The sequence below is a fragment of the Rhinopithecus bieti genome, unplaced genomic scaffold (assembly GCF_001698545.2).
Source record: "Rhinopithecus bieti isolate Rb0 unplaced genomic scaffold, ASM169854v2 scaffold_11401, whole genome shotgun sequence".
NCBI classification, from domain to species: domain Eukaryota; kingdom Metazoa; phylum Chordata; class Mammalia; order Primates; family Cercopithecidae; genus Rhinopithecus; species Rhinopithecus bieti.
This window is the reverse complement of record NW_016807151.1, coordinates 3,265,201-3,285,971: the sequence shown is the minus strand read 5'-3', so window position 1 is coordinate 3,285,971 and position 20,771 is coordinate 3,265,201. Positions and strand designations below refer to the sequence as shown.

The window sequence follows — 20,771 nt, the reverse complement described above, 5'->3', positions numbered from 1 at the left end:
TCTTTTCACTTAAATCAACATGTGTCAGATTTTTTGAGATTCTACAAAGTATAAGAGAAAATCAACTGAGAATTATTGACACAACTGAAGTATGGAAGTAATATAAAAACTGCATTATCCTACATCTGCAGGATCTAATACATTTTACTAGATTGGTTTTATTTTGCATGTTAATTGAATATTTTATTTATATGCATTAATGCAGAAATCTGCTAAACTTCCTAAATATTATAAATGTGTGATGACTCAATGGAATAAAAATTTACTTCATGCTCATCTAAAGTCTAAAATGGATGTTCCATTTGGTAAGAGCCTATCTTCCAAGACATGATAAAAGAACCTAGTCTCCTTCCACCTTGTACCTTTTTTGCATATTTTTCAAGTTTTCTGTGCTTGTCTGTATCAAGTCAGCAGTAAAAGCAAGGAGAAAATATAGCCACCAAGAGAAGTTTCCATTGAACAAAACAGGTTTGGAAACTACATTATTTTGTATAGAACTTAGTCACATGAACAAATATATAGGGAGTATTTGCAGTTGTAGTTTAGCAATTTGCCCAGGCGGAAGAGAAAATGAAATTAGTAAGCAGCAAATCAATGTCTACCACAGGTGGAACTGGGGAAGCTCACCTGTTTTCAAATATCTTTCACTAATGTGTTAATTCAGTTTATAAATCAGCTTATACACTAGCATGTGCTTTACCTCTTCTAACCACATTTAGTTTTGCTACTTTATTTGACTTACTCTAACACAGAACAGAATAAACAACAATCAAAAAATACAAACACATAGCTTTGAGTAGACGACACACTTTACCGAAGACTTAAGGAATTTCCTGCATGTTTTTTTAGAGTTGAAGTAATTAGCTATACATTTTTTTCTTCCTACCCTTAATATCACACTGTGCATTCAAAAACAGCTTATCAAAGCATTTTTTCTACACAAAGGCAGTTCTCTTCTTGAAAGGAATTGATTTCAGTTGCTTAGAATGAGCATTTCTCTTCTCTGTATATGTGTGACTGCATACATATATATTTTTGAACATGAACAATTTTGCAGGAATTTGTGAACATTTATATTCTGAGCACTGAGCTAAGAATTGGAGATATAAAGATACTTAAGACATAATAGCTATTCTTAGAGCCTACTAGGAAAGGCAAACACTTAGGCCAGAAACTTCAGATTATATAATGAGTGTTGTAAGTGTGTGATGAGTGCTATAAGAATACAAAGAGAGAACATATATATTAGTAGAGATTCCCTAGGATGCCAAAGAAAAAGTACTTTTCCAGCTTAACAAATGACATGAGTGAAGCATTAAAATACGTTATGTGCATAAGTATAAACAAGTAGTTGAGAGGGCCTGGATTACATTGGGTTCCATTGCATTCCTTCTTAAGATGAGACTCTAAAGACAATTACAAAGAAGCTGATTTTGAGGCCTTGGAGAAAGTAAAGGCTAGGTGGATGCATTCTCACAATAGGGTGTCACCCACTCCCACCATGCCCCTTACCTGCATACATGCATGCACACAATCTGGGTGGTTCCTCCAGGATTTGGAAGACCTGGCTATCCACAGTAGTCATGTAGCAATGCCCTTCCAGGCTCCCTTGTTGTTCCCTGCCTTGGTATGTATGTTAGTCTGTCCTCACACCACTATAAAGAACTGCCTGAGACTGGAAAATGTACAAAGGCAAGAGGTTTAATTTACTCACAGTTCCACATGGCTGGGAAGGCCTCAGGAAACTTAGAATCATGGTGGAAGGCACCTCTTCAGGAGAGAAAAGGAGTGCTGAATGAAGAGGAAGCCCCTTATAAAACCATCAGATCTCATGAAAACTCACTATCACAAGCACAGAATGGGGGAAACTGCTCCCAGATCCAATTATCTCCACCTGGTCCCACCCTTGACACATGGGGATTGTTACAATTCAAGGTGAGATTTGTGTGGGAACACAGAGCCAAACTATATCATTTTACCTTTTGCACCTCTAAAATCTCATGTCCTCACATTTCAAAACACAATCATGCCCTTGCAACAGTCCCCTAAAGTCTTAAGTCCCCAAAAGTCCAAGGCCAATAGCTTATCTGAGACAAGGCAAGTCCCTTCCACCTATGAGTCTGTAAAATCAAAAGCAAGTTAGTTACTTTCTAGACATAATGGGGGTAAAGGCACCAGGTAAATGTACCTGTTCCAAATGGGAGAAATCAGCCAAAACAAAGAGGATACAGGCCCCATCCAATTCTGAAATCCAATAGAGTGGTCATTAAACATTAAAGTTACAAAATGATCTCCTTTGACTCCATATCTTATATTCAGGTCATTGCTGATGCAAGAGGTGTGCTCCCACAGCCTTGGGCAGCTCCAACCCTGTGGCTTTGCAGGGAACAGCTCCCCTCACCACCTCCTGGCTGCTTTTATGGGCTGGTTTTGAGTGTCTGCAGCTTTTACAGACACACAGTGCAAGCTGTCAGTGGATCTACCATTCTGTGGTCTGGAGGACGGTGGCTCACTTCTCATCGCTCCAGTAGGCAGTGCCTCAGTTGGGCACTCTGTGTGGGGCTCCAACCCCACATTTCCCTTCTGCACTGCTCTAGCAGAGGTTCTCTGTGAGGGCTCTTCCCCTGCAGCAAACTTCTGCCTGTACTTCCAGGTGCTTCCATATATCCACTGAAATCTAGGTGAACGTTTTCAAACCCCAATTCTTGACTTCTGTGCACCCTCAGGCTCAATACCATGTGGAAGCTGCCAAGGCTTGGGGCTTGCACCATCTGAAGCAATGGCCTGAGTTGTATGTTGACCTCTTTGAGCCATAGCTGGGGCAGCTAGGATGCAGTGCTGCAAGTCTGGAGGCTGCAAACAGCAGCGGGTCCTGGGCCCAGCCTATGAAATCATTTTTCCCTCCTAGGCCTCAGTGCCTGTGATATGGTTAGCTGTGTCCCCACCAAATCTCAACTTGAATTGTGTCTCCCAGAATGCCCACATGTTGTGGGAGGGACCCAGAGGGAGGTAATTGAATCATGGGGGCCATTGTTTTCCATGCTAGTCTCGTGATAGTGAATAAGTCTCAGGAGAACTGATGGGTTTATCAGGGGTCTCCGCTTTGCTTCTTCATTTTCTCTTGCTGCTGCTATGGAAGAAGTGCCTTTTGCCTTCTGCCATGATTCTGAGGCCTCCCCAGGCATGTGGAACTGTAAGTCCAATTAAAACTCTTTTTCTTCCATGTGTCGGGTATGTCTTTATCAGCAGTGTGAAATGGACTAATGTGGCCTGTGATGGAAAGAGTTGCTGTGAAGGTCTCTGACATGCCCTCGAGACATATTCCTTAGTGTTTTGGTGATTAACATTCAGCTCCTCATTACTTATGCAAATTTCTGCAGACAGGTTGAATTTCTCCCCAGAAAATAGGTTTTTCTTTTCTCTCTCATGGTCAGACAGCAGATTTTCTAAACACTTATGCTCTGCTTCCTCTCGAAAGCTTTGCTGCTTGGAAATTTCTTTCATCATACACACCAAATTATCTCTCTCAAGTTCAAAGTTCCACAGATCTTTAGAGTAGGGGCAAAAAGCCACTAGCCTGTTTGCTAAAGCAAAGCAAGAGTTACCTTTGCTCCAGTTTCCAAGAAATTCCTCATCTCCATCTGAGATCACCTCAGCCTGGGCTTCATTGTCCGTATTATTATTGGCATTTTGGCCAAAACTATTCAACAAGCCTCTAGAAAGTTCCAAACATTCCCACATCTTCCTGTCTCCTTTTGAGCCCTCCAAACTGTTCCAACCTGTACCTGTTACCCAGTTCCAAAGTTTTTTCCACATTTTTGGGTATCTTTGTAGCAGTGCCCCACTATCCTGGTACCAATTTAATGTATTAGTCCATTCTCATGCTACTATAAAGAACTGCCCAAGACTGGGTAATTTATAAAGGAAAGAGGTTTAATTGACTCACAGATCCACTTGGTTTGGGAGGCTTCATGAAACTTACAATAATGACAGAAGGCACCTCTTCACAGGGCTGCAGGAGAGAGAATGAGTGCATAGTGAAGGAGGAAGCCCTTTATAAAACCATCGGATCTTGTGAGAACTCACTCACTGTCACTAGGACAGCATAGCAGAAAACTGCTCCCATAATTCAGTTATCTCCACTTGGTTCTGCCCTTGACATGTGGGGATTATTACAATTCAAGGTGAGATTTTTGTGGGAACACAGAGCCAAACCATATCAGTACAGTTATGGCTACATCCTAGAAAGCAGTGGCACCTGTGACATGGCACAGGGAGTTGGTACTACAGGTACACAGAGCTCCTGGACATCTCATGTTGCTTCACAGCTCATGATCAACTGGATCCTGTGAGTGTATGACCAGGAGGGCCAGACCCTGTCCCTAAATTCAAAGATCTGGTTCTCCTGGATGCTGGGACTAAGGATGTGGAACAGGAACAACAAGCTGCTTGCCTGACTGCTGATGACTTGATGCCAGTGGTGGGGGTCCTTCCTCAACTTTGAAGCCACAGAGATGCCCTTCCTTCTGCCTCTGGACAATAATAGAGGACAGTATCCAGCTGGTGTTTGAGCTGGGAATGCTCTACTAGTTGCACTACAACTCAACAGCACTTGCCCATGGCCACCCCAACAGAGCTGCTCTTGCTCGTCAGCCTACTGGTCAAGAGCACAACTGGAGATGGAGATGCAGATGACCCATGGCCAATGCTTGCCTGCACAAGGACCTCATGGGCTGGCTCCTTTGCTATCAAGTGCCCAAGAGCAAGATGGAAAACAAGCACACCAAGGTACTGCTAAAGCTGTGCAGGGAAGAGCCCAAGCACAGCCATAGCTAGCAGCCTATGGGCTGGTGGAGTGATGGCCTGACTTTGCCCTACACAGGCAAGGCCTGTGGGGAGTAAGGGACAAGCTGCTGGTATGCCCTCCATGTACTCAGCTTGGGGCTGGATGCACCTGAGGTCAGCAGACCCTGGACCTGGCCTTCATGTTGGTCACCACACTTCCCCACTTGGCTCTTGGGGTTAGCCCAGCCTTCAGAGGTGGGGAGGTGGGAATGAGAGAGGGAAACAAAATTCTAGGGGAGCTCCTTCAGCTTTGAGTTCACGGGAGAAGGGGCAGGGAGTGAAGTTCTGCTGTCATCTGAGAACGTGGTCCTTAGGCTACAGACCTTTTCCTTCTCTGCCTCTCAGGAGGGACTGATGGAAGGCCCTTCAGCTTCTCCTGGGTGCTTCAGTCAGGATCCTCCAGAGAAGTAGAACTAATAGAATGCATATATAGAGAGAAAGAGATTTATTATGAAACATTGGCTCATGCAATTAAGAAGACTGGCAAGTCCAAATCTGCAGTGTGGACAGACAGACTCCACACCTTGGAGTGCACAGTACAGCTGAGGTCCAAAGCCAGCCTGATGGATGCTTCCTTCTTGCTCCCAGAGGCAGAACTTTTCCTTCTATTCACGCCTTCAGTTAACTGAATGAGGCCCATCAAATTATGGAGGGTAACCTGTTTACTGAAAGATCACTGATTTAAATGCTAATCTCTTCCAAAAACAACATCCAAGTTGATACATAAAATTAACCATCACCTGTGGGTGATCAAGGAGCCCAGAAGAGAGAGGGAAGTCTCACTTCCAGCCACTCCCAAGAATGTCACTGACCAGAGCTGATGGTGAAGGGATGCCTTCTAGGGTCAATGGCCATCTTGGATGTGGGAGTATTTCATTATTTCTCAGTTTTCATTGCTGGCATATCTCTCACTTTGGAGCAAGTGAGAGCCCAACGTGTGCCTTCTGTTACATTTGCACCTGTGTTGCCAGGTGGGTGAGCACAACAGTGCCCAGACCTCTCTGCCGCATGGCTCCCCAGAGGACTACAGGCCAAGGCAGCACACCCCTTGGCCCACAACATGAGAGCACATTGGTTGGTGTTTTTATCTTTAATGAAGATTTTTTAGATGTAATATTTTCACTGAATACTTCATTTTATGCATTTGTGACACTTTAGTGATGCTGATTTCTCTTTTAAGACTTTAAGGGAGGGGGTAGTATCCTTCCCTTTTAAAGTGTATTGATTGATCCCTAGACTATTAAAGTGAGCTGATTGCTTATCTGAGAAAGGTGAGCTTCAGTCATGTCTGAAAGGTCAAGATTCTCTGTAGCTGCATGTGTGGCTTGGGACAGTTTACTGCTTCTCAGTTCTGGATAAGGAATGTTTGGTGTTAAGAATCACAGCTTTGTGATCATGAAAATAACTCTGGCAATTCTGTTCTGATATCCACAAGTGCTGGACATGGGGCAACCCAATAAATAGCATAAGCCTTAACACCCCATCCCTGAGAAATAGCTGATATTTACTACCTGTGAAAACTTACCACTAGCAATAACTTTATGATCATCAACATTTTCACAGTAGCCTGGATGGATATTATTCTGTGTCCAGTCCACACACTCTGGATTTCCTATATTCTGAAACATGGCTGACATATTCTTCCTTCCATCTCATTGCTATGGTGAATTGTCTGTGTTCCTAAGAGAGACCAGATCCTCCACCTGTGAACTAGATTCCCTTGGCTCTCACCCACTACTGCCCTCATATTTGCATATGCTTCTCTCTCTCTGGCCTCACTAGCATCACTCCTCTTCTGGATCATTCCCATTAGCATGTAATCACTTTTGGTGAAGCCAATTCTCTTTGGACCAACAATTCATTTCTTGGGCCATTTTAAAGGAAAACTCCTTAAAAGTGGTATCCATACTTAATATCTATAATCGTTCATCTCTTTTTCTCTTTTGAACCCCAAACAATCCTATTTCCATACCTATAACTCCTCCAACCTGGTTTTATTAAAGTCCTGTTATAAACCACAAGATCAGTTCTGAGAACAAATTATTTGACCCCCAAGAATATTTAAACAGTAGATTTCTCCCTCCCCCTTGGACCATTTCTTTCCTTGGCTTCTGGGTAACCACACGTGCCTGGATTTTACCGCACTTCTTACTGTTTCTCAGTTTTCATTACTGCCGTGTCTTATTTCCCTGATACTTAGGTTTGTAATCTCCTGGTGCTCCAGCACTGGGGTCCTCGTCTCCAGCTACGTGTGTGTACATAAATGTAGGTATGGCTGTATGCTATCACTCTCTACCTCAATACTAAATAGCAGATTCTTTTAATCTATTGCCACTGGACATTTTTACTTGAATGTTGTATTTGTTGCTTATCTGAAACTTAACATTTCCCAAACTCAGCATCTCATTTTTACCAACATCTTAGCAGTAACTATTTTAGTGTGGTAAAATACTTATTTATGCATGCATTTATTTTTATTTTTTTCAATAGTTACTATTTTGTTGGTTACCCCACCCACATCTTTTTCTATGAGAGATTTATGGTTTTCTGTATTTCTTGTGCCCTGCTTCTGGGTAAGCTTCTTATTTAAATACATTTTTAAACTTCTGAAATGGACTAGATGATCTATAATCCTTTAATTCATGGGCAGACAGAATATTCACTCAAGTCAATAGGAACTGTGCTTGAGTAAGGAGAAAGTGATCAGCCTCTTACATCTAAGCTTTGTTTTCTAAGTTGAGTGTATGTTTCTTCCGGAGGTGGTATTATGTCAATGAAAGACTCAGAGTCAATTATCTTCAAACAAGATCCTTTTTCCAATCAATAAAGAACATTTTCCCTTTTTGATTGGCAGATATGAGTTAAATGTTGGCACAGCATTCAAATATTTATAATTCTGTTAATGAGGGTATTATTTTTTGTAATCCCAAAGGAACTGGCATCACAAAATGCCAAATATAATATAGTGTATCATAAGTGAAACATGGTGTTAGCTAGAAGTAACTGTAATGCATAGTTATTGACATAAGAGTATATCACCTGTCATCTCATAAGGAAGAGTATGTTTTGTGGGAAATATATAGTATTCTATATTAATTCCCAATTGAAAATTATTATTTATAATATTCTCTCACTCATGTATTTTCTTGAATCTTCTGCATGAGTTTTATGGTTTCATTCCATACGAGGCTTGATTATTGCTTTAGGAAAACAGTGAATAGTTGACAAGATGACCTTGAACCTGGAGGAAATAATAAAACAAGAAGCAAGCTTTATTTTGTAGTTACTTGCTTTTCTTTTGTTTGTACTATTTTAGTTATTTATAAGGTAATGATAGTTTTCCTTAATTGCTGGATTATACCAAAATGCCAGGTTTGTTTTATTTCACGTGATTAAACTCAATAGAATATCAAGATTAAACCAAACACTAAGTCTGTCACTTGGTAGTAATCAGAGGCATAAATTCTTGGTTGAATAAAACTCTGTGGCATTTATTGAATCAACATAATGAAAGCAAGTCATAGGTGAGAGAAGTCTTGCCCTTTTACAGAATTTCACAAGCTTTTCTCTTTTCTGACAGCTAATTATTTTGATATGCATCAGTAAATTATGAATTCTTTAATAATTGGAAATAATTGTTTTAAATGACCATCTCATTCAATTGTTAATATTAAAAGGAAAATAAGTACTTTAAATCTTTATTTAATGGTTGATTTGCATATATAGTTATTCCCTTTGAATGTGTCTTACATGACTTGTATACTGATTATCCAATTGTACGATTGCAATCTAAATTTTTGAGAAAGCTTCTAGTAATACAGACAGCACTGTTCTTAAGCATAGTATATCCAGTTTCTTCCTTTCAAAGGTGAAAACGAGACTGCAGTGAAATCATCCTGCATTTGCACCCTATCCTTGTTTCCTAAAATCTACCCCTTTGAAAGGTTCATCTAGGGCCTCTAGACTCATTTGATTTTTCACAGCTGTAAAATGGAGTAACATCGCATCTGGGAGATGTAAGGATTAAATTGCACATGTAAAGAAAGTACCCAGTCGATAACTTAAAAATAATTGACTGTCTAAAGATAATCATCTTCCCTTCAGATGAAAGGAAATTTCTCCAAAACCAAGTAAAATATTTTGGTTAGTGAAGCTCTGTGATGTGTGATTAGTTTGCCCCCTTGGCATGCCACAAGATATTGTTTCTGTCTACTGTTTCATAGTTTATTACATGTGTTCTTTAGTGTCACTTCTTTATTTTCTATGAGTTCTACACAATCATTTAGACTAAAATTTATGTTTTCTAATTCCAGTGTCTGTTCCTTCTATGGGTCCATCATTCTCATCATTTAGCTCCCACTCGTAAGTGAGAACATGTGGAATTCCGTTTTCTGATAACTAGTGTGTACTAGGCTTAATACCCGATGACAAAATAATCTCTACAACAAACCTTCATGACATGAGTTACCTATATAACAAAACTGCACATGTACCCTTGAACATAAAATTTTTAAGAAAACAGGATCATATAGTTAAAAAAATAAAAAATAATAAAATTTATGTTGGTTTTTTTTTTTGAATGTTAGTTTAAGTGTGTTCAAATATATTAAAAGAAACATATCACTTAACAATATCTGCTCCTAAGAATTTCGGGCACAATGTCAGGTGTGCAATAAAAATTCTTCAGTGGCCAGTTCTACCCTGATAATAGCTTCATTTAAAAATGTTAAATATAAATAACCACATCATAGGTATTATGAACAGTTCTACATGCTTTATTTTATTAAAGGGAAGACTTTGCCAATTAAATATATAATTGTCTTTGTACTGAATCTACTAGAACTGAAATACTTGAATTACTGTAAGTCACACATTTTATGGAGTGTGTTTTCCAAATATGTCAAGCCAAAATGGACCCTCAGCTTATTCCACTAGATTATACATATAAAATTATGTAAAGAATGACAGTAGACAGGTGAAAAAAAAGATAAACTTTGCTAAATAGTACCAAAGGAAAAGATGGCATTATTAAAATTATTCAAAATCAATAATAATAAATATATATTTATAAGAGGAGGGAAAATTAATTTCTAGTACATTACCTATGGAGTCACATAGGGATATAAAAAAGAATAAATAACAATTCTATTCAACACTGTAGATAACATTAGAATCAGTATTGGGTAGCAAAAAGCATTCTTCAGTACAGTAAAGCACCATTTTTATATACAGTAAAACTCCATAAAGATCTTAAAATGTAATAAATACATATATACTTGCTAAAACTAGAGATACATATGTACTAAAACTCTACAAATGAATAGAAAATTTTAAATGGAATTTAGTACAGTAGTTACCTTTCAGGGCAGAGTAGAAACAAATAGAAGGAACTGGACAATAGTATTCAGGGATATGTAACAGCAACATCAAAACTAAGAGGAGACACTGAATAGCATTGTGTGCCAGATGCTGTTTCAAATGCTTCACATATAGTAACTTATTTAATGCTTATAATAATCTTATACAACAAGTGCCAGTATGCTATCACTCCCATCATGCAGATAAAGCAAGTAAAAGGACCTTCCCAACAGCACACAACTATAACCCCAGATTTAACTGGAGGTTTTTAGCTCCAGAGTCTGCATGTCTTTTTTTCACATTGAGACAATCTGTGAATAATATTTAAATATTTTAATAATATGCTAGATGCTAAATAGATTTTAGCCAGAAACAAAAATACAGTATGTGCGTGAAAGCTACATAAATCCACAATAATCACAGCAATGGCCATTGTCCAAAGTGTTCCTCTTTGAGCAGAGGATGCACAATATATGAATTTATTAGGATATGTTTGTTTGCAGATTAAAAGCAAAAAAGCAAAAAACGATGTGCATTATAAATGTATTATTCATAAGCAAATTATGCATATCTTTCAATTTGATACATACATAAGTACATTTACTAACATTCTACTTAAATAATACTAATCTTCACCTTGTCTAAATTGGAAACTTCCTTCTGGGGTAGCTCTATCGAATATTTCATATAATACCATTGGTGTTTGACTCTAAACTGATACATTTTCATAGTATTTTAAATAATCCAGAAGTAGTTTTCTTTCTTTTTTTTTTTTTTTACAGAGTTGGTAAAAGTGAAAATACCTTCTATATCCAAAGACATAAAACTTCAATGATTAAGAATTGTAGGCAAATTTCAAAAGGGAGGATATATTTTTACTACGATTTATCAGCGTGCACTGTAAGAATGCACTGGGGCAGTGGCCAGAGGGCGTTATTTCTAGGCTAGATTTAAGCCCAGTGAATTTAAAGTCACCTAGGCTAGAAACTCTCAAAAGGGAAAATTGTAAGTTAGGAACAGAAATATACTTATTATCCTTCCTTTTGTTTTATTTTCCACTCCGCCAAGTAGTCGCTTTGGTATTTTTTACTACCAATGTTGCCTGTTCCTGAATCTTATCACCAGCGCAGTATTCTTCTGTCAAGGAGGATTTCTGAGGTTTTAGTTCAGACCACTGAATAATGAATAGTGCAATTTTCTGTATCGGGGGCAGGATTGAAGAACAGCTTTAAGGGAGACATGTTCAGAGATGCTGAACCATATACAGGTGTAGGGTATGCAATTGACAACATCTAGCAGGCTGTTGGATATGTGGGCCTACATCTTGTGAGAAAAACATCAAACATAAGGCTCTGAATTTTGGCAACCATGTTTAAACACAAGTGAGAGCTAATAAGGCATGCAATAAGGCTGCAAACAGATCCAGCACAAAGGAGGTAATAGCAATATTATCACCTAGAATACTGACTCAGTCAAAAAGGTCAATGACTTCCAGCTGTGCACATGTCAGGGAACCACTTACTTCTAGAAACATTGATTACCTTATTTTGGGAGATATAAGGAGGGGGATGGTAGGAATGATACCATCTCTGATCATACATAGGGCTGTGTGCATACATGTATAGTTGCCAGGGTCAATTAAGATAACGTAGGTGAAAGTACCTTGTAAATTATTAACTAAATTCTAAATTGTAACCAAAGTGTAATACAAGCAAGAGGTTTTACTATAATTCTTACAGAATGTAGATTATAAGCAAACTATCAACTTCGTAAAAGCTCTGAGGATTTATGAATTTTTTGGGCAACATATGTGTATTAGTTTGTTCTCATGCTGCTATGCAGAAATACCCCAAACTGGGTGATATATAAAGGAAAGAAGTTTAATTGACTCATAGATCCACATGTCTGGGGAGGCCTCATGAAACTTATAATCATGGTGGAAGGCACCTCTTCACAGGGCTGCAGGAGAGAGAGTAAGTGCCGAGTGAAGGAAAAAACTCCTTATAAAATCATCAGATCTCATGAGAACACACTTATTATCATGAGAGCAACACCGGGGAAACTGCCCCCATGATCCAGTCACCTTCGTCTGGTCCTGCCCTTGACACGTGGGAATTACTACAATTCAAGGTGAGATTTGGGTGAGAACACAGCCCAATCATATCAATATGTTTATTTTTGTATTTACTGGAGAATGCTGAAGTTATCTTTACCTTCTCATTTCCATTTCATTCACAGAACCTTAAAGTTGAAATGAAAATGGAACTTCAGGATTACATCATCTGAGCACTTAGTTTAATACAAACCCAAACCACAAATTTAGTTTAGATTATTGATACAGTTAGAATTCAGGTCTTCTAATTTTCAGTTTAGTGCTAAAATGAGTCAACTGATTGGGAGTAGAGCCAGTTCTTCAGAATGTTTTCCATTCCTGACCAGTTGATTCAATTAACTCATCAAATATTACCTATATCTTTGATAATTTGTAGTATATTTTTATTTTGTAAAGTTACTTTAATGGAAGAGATATGTAATTCCCTATATTTGAGATAAAATACCAATTTACTTGAAGACCTGCACATTAAAATATTTGAACAATATTATGGAAGTCCACATTAATTATGAAAGATAACCCCAATAGACAAAGCATTCATACTTTTTTTACTCATTTAGCCTTGTATTTGTTTATTTATTTAATAATTATTTATTGATCACCTGTTATATGTAAGGCACACTTCTAGATCTTTGACAACAAATGTAGATAAAAGATTAACAAAATATAAGTGAAAAAAACAGATTAGGAAATTTCAGACATTAATAAATGCTCTGAAGATAATCAATCAGTCTTTTGAGTTGAGGCATGAATAATGAGGAATCAGCCATTACATGATCTGGTGGGGAAGGAAGATGAGTCCAGGCAGAGGAAACAGAGATGCAAAGATTTAGATATAGTGTATGCAGTGGAGTTAGGTTTCTCACTCATGTACTGTAAAAAAGCCTGACCTATTAAAGCACAACCTTCTCATCTGTGCATATGATATGTGGGACCTGGTTAAAATTTGAAAGTTGTAGCTTATTTATCTATAAGTTACATATTTAAAATTAAATTGATTTAAGCTAAATTTCTTTTAAAATTAGTTTTATCCAAACTGTTTAAACTACGGTAATATGTAATATAATGAAGAAAATATGTAAACATGGGAGAGTATTGGTGAACAACAGAGGGCAAGTTTGGTTGATGGATATGTAAGTTTTTGATTAATGGGTAGGAGAGGGAGATACCTGTTATTTTGTTTTGTTTTGTTTAAATTTATGTTAATAGAAAGAGAAATCCAGTGATTCTTCAACTTTGGCGTGGATCAGAATCACAAAGAAAGTGGTAAAAATTGAGGCCCTTGTTTTATCCTAAATTAACAGGCTTTGGTCCCTGGATGTTTCATGCATTTCATTGTGGTTTTAATTGTACCAAAGTTTGGCAATAGACAGATAACTATTGTCAACTGAAATAAGAGTAACAGTTCTGGTGGAAGATATAAATTACAGATGACATGTCTGATCTGCTGTTTCAGAAGAAGAGATGCTCATGATAGATGATTGGTAAGATGAGAGTAGTTATTGAAAACAGAAGCCTGTAAATTAGTAAATTCCACACACTGTTAACACTGAATCCCACATTTGCTAAGATCATGTGTTAAAATATTAAATAACAAAAAGTCAGTGAGGCCATGAATCACACTTCCCTGGACTTTTAAATACTAGTCATGGTTTCTGGCCAACATTATTAGTCAATCCTGAGTCATTTGATGAAGTCAGATTGTCTTTTTCCTGTATCCAGCACATTTTGCTCATCTACATCCTAACTTTCAGATTTTATTTTCTTTTTCTACCGAGACATACTGTTTTTGTAAAACATTTTTTTTTTCTTTGAGACGGAGTTTCGCTCTTGTTGCCCAGACTGGAGTGCAATGGCTCCATCTTGGCTCACTGCAGCCCCTGCCTCCTGGGTTCAAGTGATTCTGCTGCCTCAGCCTCCAGAGTAGCTGGGATTACAGGTGTCCGCCATCACACCCAGCTAATTTTTTGCATTTTTCATAGAGACAGGGTTTCGTCATGTTGGCCAGGCTGGTCTCAAAATCCTGGCCTCGGGTGATCCACCTCGTCTCGGCCTCCCCAAATGCTGGGATTACAGACATGAGCCACCATGCCTGGCTTTTTAAAAACATTTTTCTCGTTACTAACAATTATTGAATTTGTAGGGTATGGGATTCACAATTAAAATTTAGTGGTGGATATTGAAGATGAAGACTACTGTTACAATAACTACAACCACCCAACCTCTTGTATGTATTAGGTGTTGGGTTAGGCATAGGAGATGTGTGGAAGAGAAGTGGTTCATTCCCTTAATGAGTTTACTTTCTAGTAATAATTTACAGTGAATATGAAATAACCATACTTATATAGCTCTTTTTTAACCTCCCTATTTATCTAGCTATCTTTGAATGAATGAATACATAAATGTAAAAATTACTATAATGATTAAATTGTTCTCAGGCACATCATGACCTTGCATATCAATTTTTGTAATAGAATAGTTATTGCAAATCCAGGTATTTTCCTTGAAATTATATGCCAAAATAACTTTGTATCTGTGTTTGACTTGGCTATGATCTGTGAATAGATACATAGGATGTGTCAGATATGCTCTTAGTGTTTTCTGGGTTCATAAGTCAGGTACTATATTCAGTTTTACATCTTGCATTAATTGATCATAAAGATGAATTTCCAGCATTAGAGAGAACCAGCGCCATATAAAATATAGTGTATAAAGGAATAACAATTTTGTTAAATATATTTATATTTAATAATATGTCATTTTATGTCTTTTCATATGGACTTTCATTAAAATTTAACAGCCACTTTTGTTCGACTGTTGGAGCATCAGTTGAAATTAGGGGGAACAAAGCTGTTTGTGTAAAAGATGGTGGAGATAATTATTTAATGTTTGGGGACATTACTGTGTTCTAAATAACTGAAAACTGTGCCAAGTGTTACACTGAGAAGTAAATCCAAGATAGCTATGAATCACTAATTGAAGGAAGGCTAATAGAAACGTACATTTTGCACTAAATTTCTGAAACATTTGGTGAACAGAGAACAGCCAGTCCTTGTATTTTTCCCCTCAGCAATATGTTCCTGAAATGAACTTCAAATACCAAGATGTGATAAACAAATCATTTTGTCCCCATAAAGTTTAAGTTAATATAAATACGTAGTTGTTTCCCATCCAAATTGGCATCCATAAGTTAAAATGCTCATTTCAGCTACTTTCAGCTTAGTAGTATGAGACATTTTGGAAGTTGGAAAATAAAAGTTGAAGAAAATGAGATGAAGTATTGAAAAAAAGAGGAACTTGTTTTACAGACTGGCTACATTCAGGATAATTTTATTTACAGTATTTCAACTACATATTTACAGCAATAAATGGATTTACAGACTAGTAATACAACCTCAACTGTGAAATTACAAACATGCTCTTTTAAAAAATATTATCTAGACTCTAATTTCTGTGATATTAATTTTTTCAGGTCATTGTTTTATTGATCAATCCAAGCAAGTCATTTTTATAGCTAGGCTTATTTTAGTGCAAGGTTACTCTTCCTCAGTTGATCAAGCTCAAATATTCTATTTTATGTAGTGGCAGGAGGGTCCAAAAAAGAATAATATTCTGCCTTCCAAAAACCTAGTTGATTTTATATTACTTTGGTTTACAATTTAATAAATGACCTACATGCAAAGCATTTGTAAGAGACTGCATTTAGGTAAGGGAGAGTTTGGAGATTATAAACAAACTGCATTAACGGGAGGCTGGAGTCACTTAGAGAGAAAAGGAAAGCAGTAGATCAAGTTTAAATGGGCAACATTAATGGGAGTTATGGGTGCACATCTCAAAATGAATATACCCCAAAGAATTTATGGAACACGTCTCATAATTGGAAAAAGACAGATTTTACAATTATCTTCAGGACAAGCCGCCAATAGAATAAAATACATAGCTTTAATGTCAAGAGAAATGTACGAGATGAAAGGGAGACTTGGTTGAAATAGAGAAAGAAAAGAGGAGAAAACATACAGCCTGTGCATTAGAACAGACCTGCAAATAGGCCCTGACTGGAGTGTAATACTCTGAGCAAATGGAGATGCCATACTAAAATTAAAACAGTGTTTAATTGCTATTGAAAACAACCTGCAAATATTGTTTTTAGAGTAAGACAACAGTAATTTAATTTGCATTCTTGTCACATAAATTAGTATATTAGATCTTTTGAATTCTTACTAGTTGGAATGAATTTTAGAGATTAAGCTTTATCTTTGTTTATGTTGAATTTCTTAAAATTACTAAGGAGTATTTGATGAGGAAAGAAAAATCTCTGTAATGCAGTGTTTAGCAATTTCAACTGTGTAATCAGTTTTATATTAAATATTTGCTTATTTTGTGAAAAATAATCACAATAATTAAAAGATCCAGATTTTACATGTTTTTTAATCATAGGATATATCAAGTTGTAATTCCATGTGTCATCGTATGATTCATACCAATATAGATATACTAGGTGTATAAGGTTTATATTTTTAAAAATTTTCTCTCTTTTATTTGCTTTCATTTTTGAGGCTCATGATCTTTAGATTCAGTCACTTAAAAGAGAGAAAGAAGGCATATTTAATGAGATGGCCTATTCTGCTACCTGAAGACTAATGTGACTGCATTCCCTATCACTGTTAAGTCAAATTATCATGTAGGTACATTATCCAAAAGGGGTCTCATCTTTTAAAACATAATATTTTATTTTATAATCATCTCGGATTTACAGAAACTTGTCAAGATAGTACAAAGCACCAGCCTCAGGTTTCTATATATCAACGTCTTACATTAGTATGCTGCCTTTGTCTTAAGTAATGAAACATATGGTAAATTTGAGGATTCTGTTAGAATCTCAAGTGACGTTGACTCATAGTGGATTAGAACCCAAAGGAGAGGCTTACATTAGACATACAAATTTGTTAGTCATTACAAAAAAAGATAGGTAATACCAGGAGATGAGATAAAATACTCTAGGGTGTAAGTTACATACCGAAGAGAAATGTGAGTATGTATGGAAAGGAAAAAAGAACTGAGAACCACATCTTCAGGTGCTCCAACACTGAAACGCCAGGAAGAGAAAGAGGAAGACTAAAAATAAGTGACAGTGAAGCAGGAGAATCACGTGAGTGGGATGTTCCAGAGGTCTAGTGGAAAAGTGTTCTAAGGAGGAAGTGGACAAATAGGTTAAATGCATTAAAAGAAGGCTAAGGATTGACCTTCAAATTTGTCAGTATTTGTCAGACTAGCAGTCTTTGACTACCTCAACGTAACTGGTTTCATGAAATGACATGGACATAATTCTCTACAAAAAAGGAAAGTGAAGAAATGAAAGCAAGAATAGAGAACAACGTTACAGGTTTAGCTTGAGGAGCCATGGGCTTCAAAATCTTGATGGATTACAACACCAAGCATTGATTTTTATGCTCCCTTGTTTGAAGATTGGCTATGTTTGACTGATCGCCACTGGGTTTGTCTTGACCTGATGACACTTCAGGCTTATAGTTGAGTCCAGTTTTATTCCTCGTGTCTTCATTCTAGGGCACAGGCTGAAGGGCCAGCAGTTACATGTCTTATGTGCTTCTCATACACATTGTAGGAATTCAAGAGAGCAGAAAAAATAACAGAAGTGATCATCAAGCCTCTGCTGATGTCACATCCAATGACATTCCATCAGGCAATCAATCATGCAGCCAAGCCCAATATGAACAGGGCTGGGAAATATACGCCACAAAATCTAGAGAAACATATGAAAGACTTATATGAAAAATATAATCGAATCTAACACAGGGCTGTTACATCAGGTGAATTATGTTTTAAAGATAGTATAATGGCATGGTCATAGCCTATGAGAGTGACCTTACAGAGAAAAGTAAAAATTACAATGCAAGAGAAAAAGGGGATAATTGCAGGGGCAGGGCTTATTTAGGGCAGTAAAAAGAAATGTGGTCCAGAATATAAAGGACTGTGTTTGGGTGGGAGCAGGAGCAGTTAACACACTGTGACAGGAGAGAAGACAGAGAGCGTAGGTACCAGCAGATTAGTAGATTTGTCAGTAAGCTGATAGCATCATTCTTACCTAATTAAACCCCTTACATTTCTTTTTATCTATTTTATTGACTGGATATTTGTTTCTCCTGCTCATAAGTAATGTTTTTTCCCAAAAATATGTATTGTGGAAATTCTCTTAACAGTTTATTGTATGGATATTACTCATGTCGCAACTTCAACCGTTGACCTGTACAACTTAATCCCAAACTAGTACCTCAGGCCCAGATCTGCCTCATTTATGTTCTACCCTTGCAGGTCATATTGCTCAGTAGCTTCAATGGCAAATTTTACTAAATATACAAATAGCATATGAAAATTAATTAAGAAATATATCTTTGTCTCTTCTATTCATGTTTAACATAATATGACTTCAAATTTACTAGTCTACATGGCCTAAAATTTCAAGTTTACATTATTCCTCCTATTCTTTAACATGATATTTAGTATGTGATTTAGATTTGTTAATTTTTAACGTTGTGTTTTAAGTATTACAATTTCCTGTCTATTCCATTTCTGTACATTAGTTTGGCAACTTATTATAATTATGTATATTTATAATTTAACCTTATAGAATAAATGGTCCTTGAGTAAAATATTATGTATATACACACATATATACATATACATGTATGTATTTATTGCATATAGTAAAATTGTATACACATATATATGTGTGAATATATATAATATGGATATATTTGGTAGGTATATAGACACATGTGTGGAGATATATATAAAAAATATGGATATATTTGGTGGATGAATATATATATATAAATCTCTTATATATGTAACACACTATATATATGTGGATTTATATATGTATGCCATATATATATATCCACAAAAAAGTTAGCTATAAAATGTTTTAGTATATACCTATTGAATGTTCATTGATAGAAAAGTAATGTGCCATTCCAGGTCCATATTAATCTAGGTCTCAGCAGAAAATGGTTAGTAAAGAGAAACAGATAATTGGTAAGTTTAATAAAGGGAGAGTTGTTAGCTGTTATAAAGGTACGTGTAGAGGTAAGGTCAGCCAACACATACTAGTGCAGTGTTAGTGACGTGCAGTAAGGGAGCTGCTATCACCACTTGGTCTAATGAGGCAAACAATTTAGCTGCCAGCATATCCTAGACACTATAGCTGTAGCATAGGCTGTTGAACAGGAGGGTTGGCCTTTCTTTGTCCACGTGACACAGCTAGCCCTTGATGAAATTAAATGAAAGACCCAGGAACGTGAATAGTTTATTCTCACTCTCGTCTTCTATATTAGTCCATTTTGTGCTGCTATAAAAGAATGCCAGGGACTGGGTAATTATAAAGAACAGAGGTTTATTCTTACGGTGTTTAAGGCTGGGAAGACCAAGGTCGAGGTGACTGGATCTAGTGAGAACCTTCTGTCTGTACCTTCCCATAGTGGAAAGTGAAAGGGCAAGTGAGTACCCCATCATACTCCCGTATAACTAACCCACTCCTGCAATAACAGCATTAATCCATTCATGAGAACAAAGCCCTCACGATCTAATTACCTTTTAAAAGTCCACTTCTATGCCGGGCACAGTGGCTCACGACTGTAATCCCAGCACTTTGAGAGGCCAAGACAGGCAGATCGCCTGAGGTCAGGAGTTCGAGACCAACCTGGCCAACATGGTGAAACCCTGTCTCTATTAAAAATACAAAAATTAGCCAGGCGTGGTATAATCTCAGCTACTTGGAAGGCTAAGATGGGAGAATCACTTGAACTCAGGAGGCAGAGGTTGCAGTGAGCCGAGACCGCACCATTGCACTCCAGCCTGAGCAAGAAGAGCAAAACTCTGTCTTCTCAAAAAAAAAAAAAAAAAAAGTCTGTCTCTAAACTCTGTTGCTTTGGGGATTATGTTTCCACTTCAAACCATTGCATTCTGTTAGCGCCTTCTAGAGCCTCAAAATGGAAAAACGCAGTGGAATTCGGTGAATCTATAACCCTGTTGATACAGTCAAAAATAGATTTCAAATCAAGATTAAAATTGTGAAAACTGGTATGAAGGGGAAAATGAGAAAAATTCAGCAGAGCAAGCTTCAAAATGTTTATTTATTCATCTTTATGTAATTATAGGATATCACTTGATTTTCAGTATTTTTGTTCTAAATCCCCATATCTCTTTTGCACAAATATTTTACTTCAAGTTATTTTATTTTATTTTATTTTATTTTTATTATTATACTTTAAGTTCTAGGGTACATGTGCATAACGTGCAGGTTTGTTACATATGTATACTTGTGCCATGTTGGTGTGCTGCACCCATCAACTCATCAGCACCCATCAACTCGTCATTTACATCAGGTATAACTCCCAATGCAATCCCTCCCCCCTCCCCCCTCCCCATAATAGGCCCC

General features: G+C 37.1%; 1 pseudogene; it reads left to right on the top strand.

The window, feature by feature from the left end:
* Positions 1-4,698: 4,698 nt before the first annotated feature.
* Positions 4,699-20,771, top strand: part of LOC108534845 (beta-1,3-galactosyl-O-glycosyl-glycoprotein beta-1,6-N-acetylglucosaminyltransferase-like) — a 26,616-nt pseudogene continuing 10,543 nt past the window's right edge.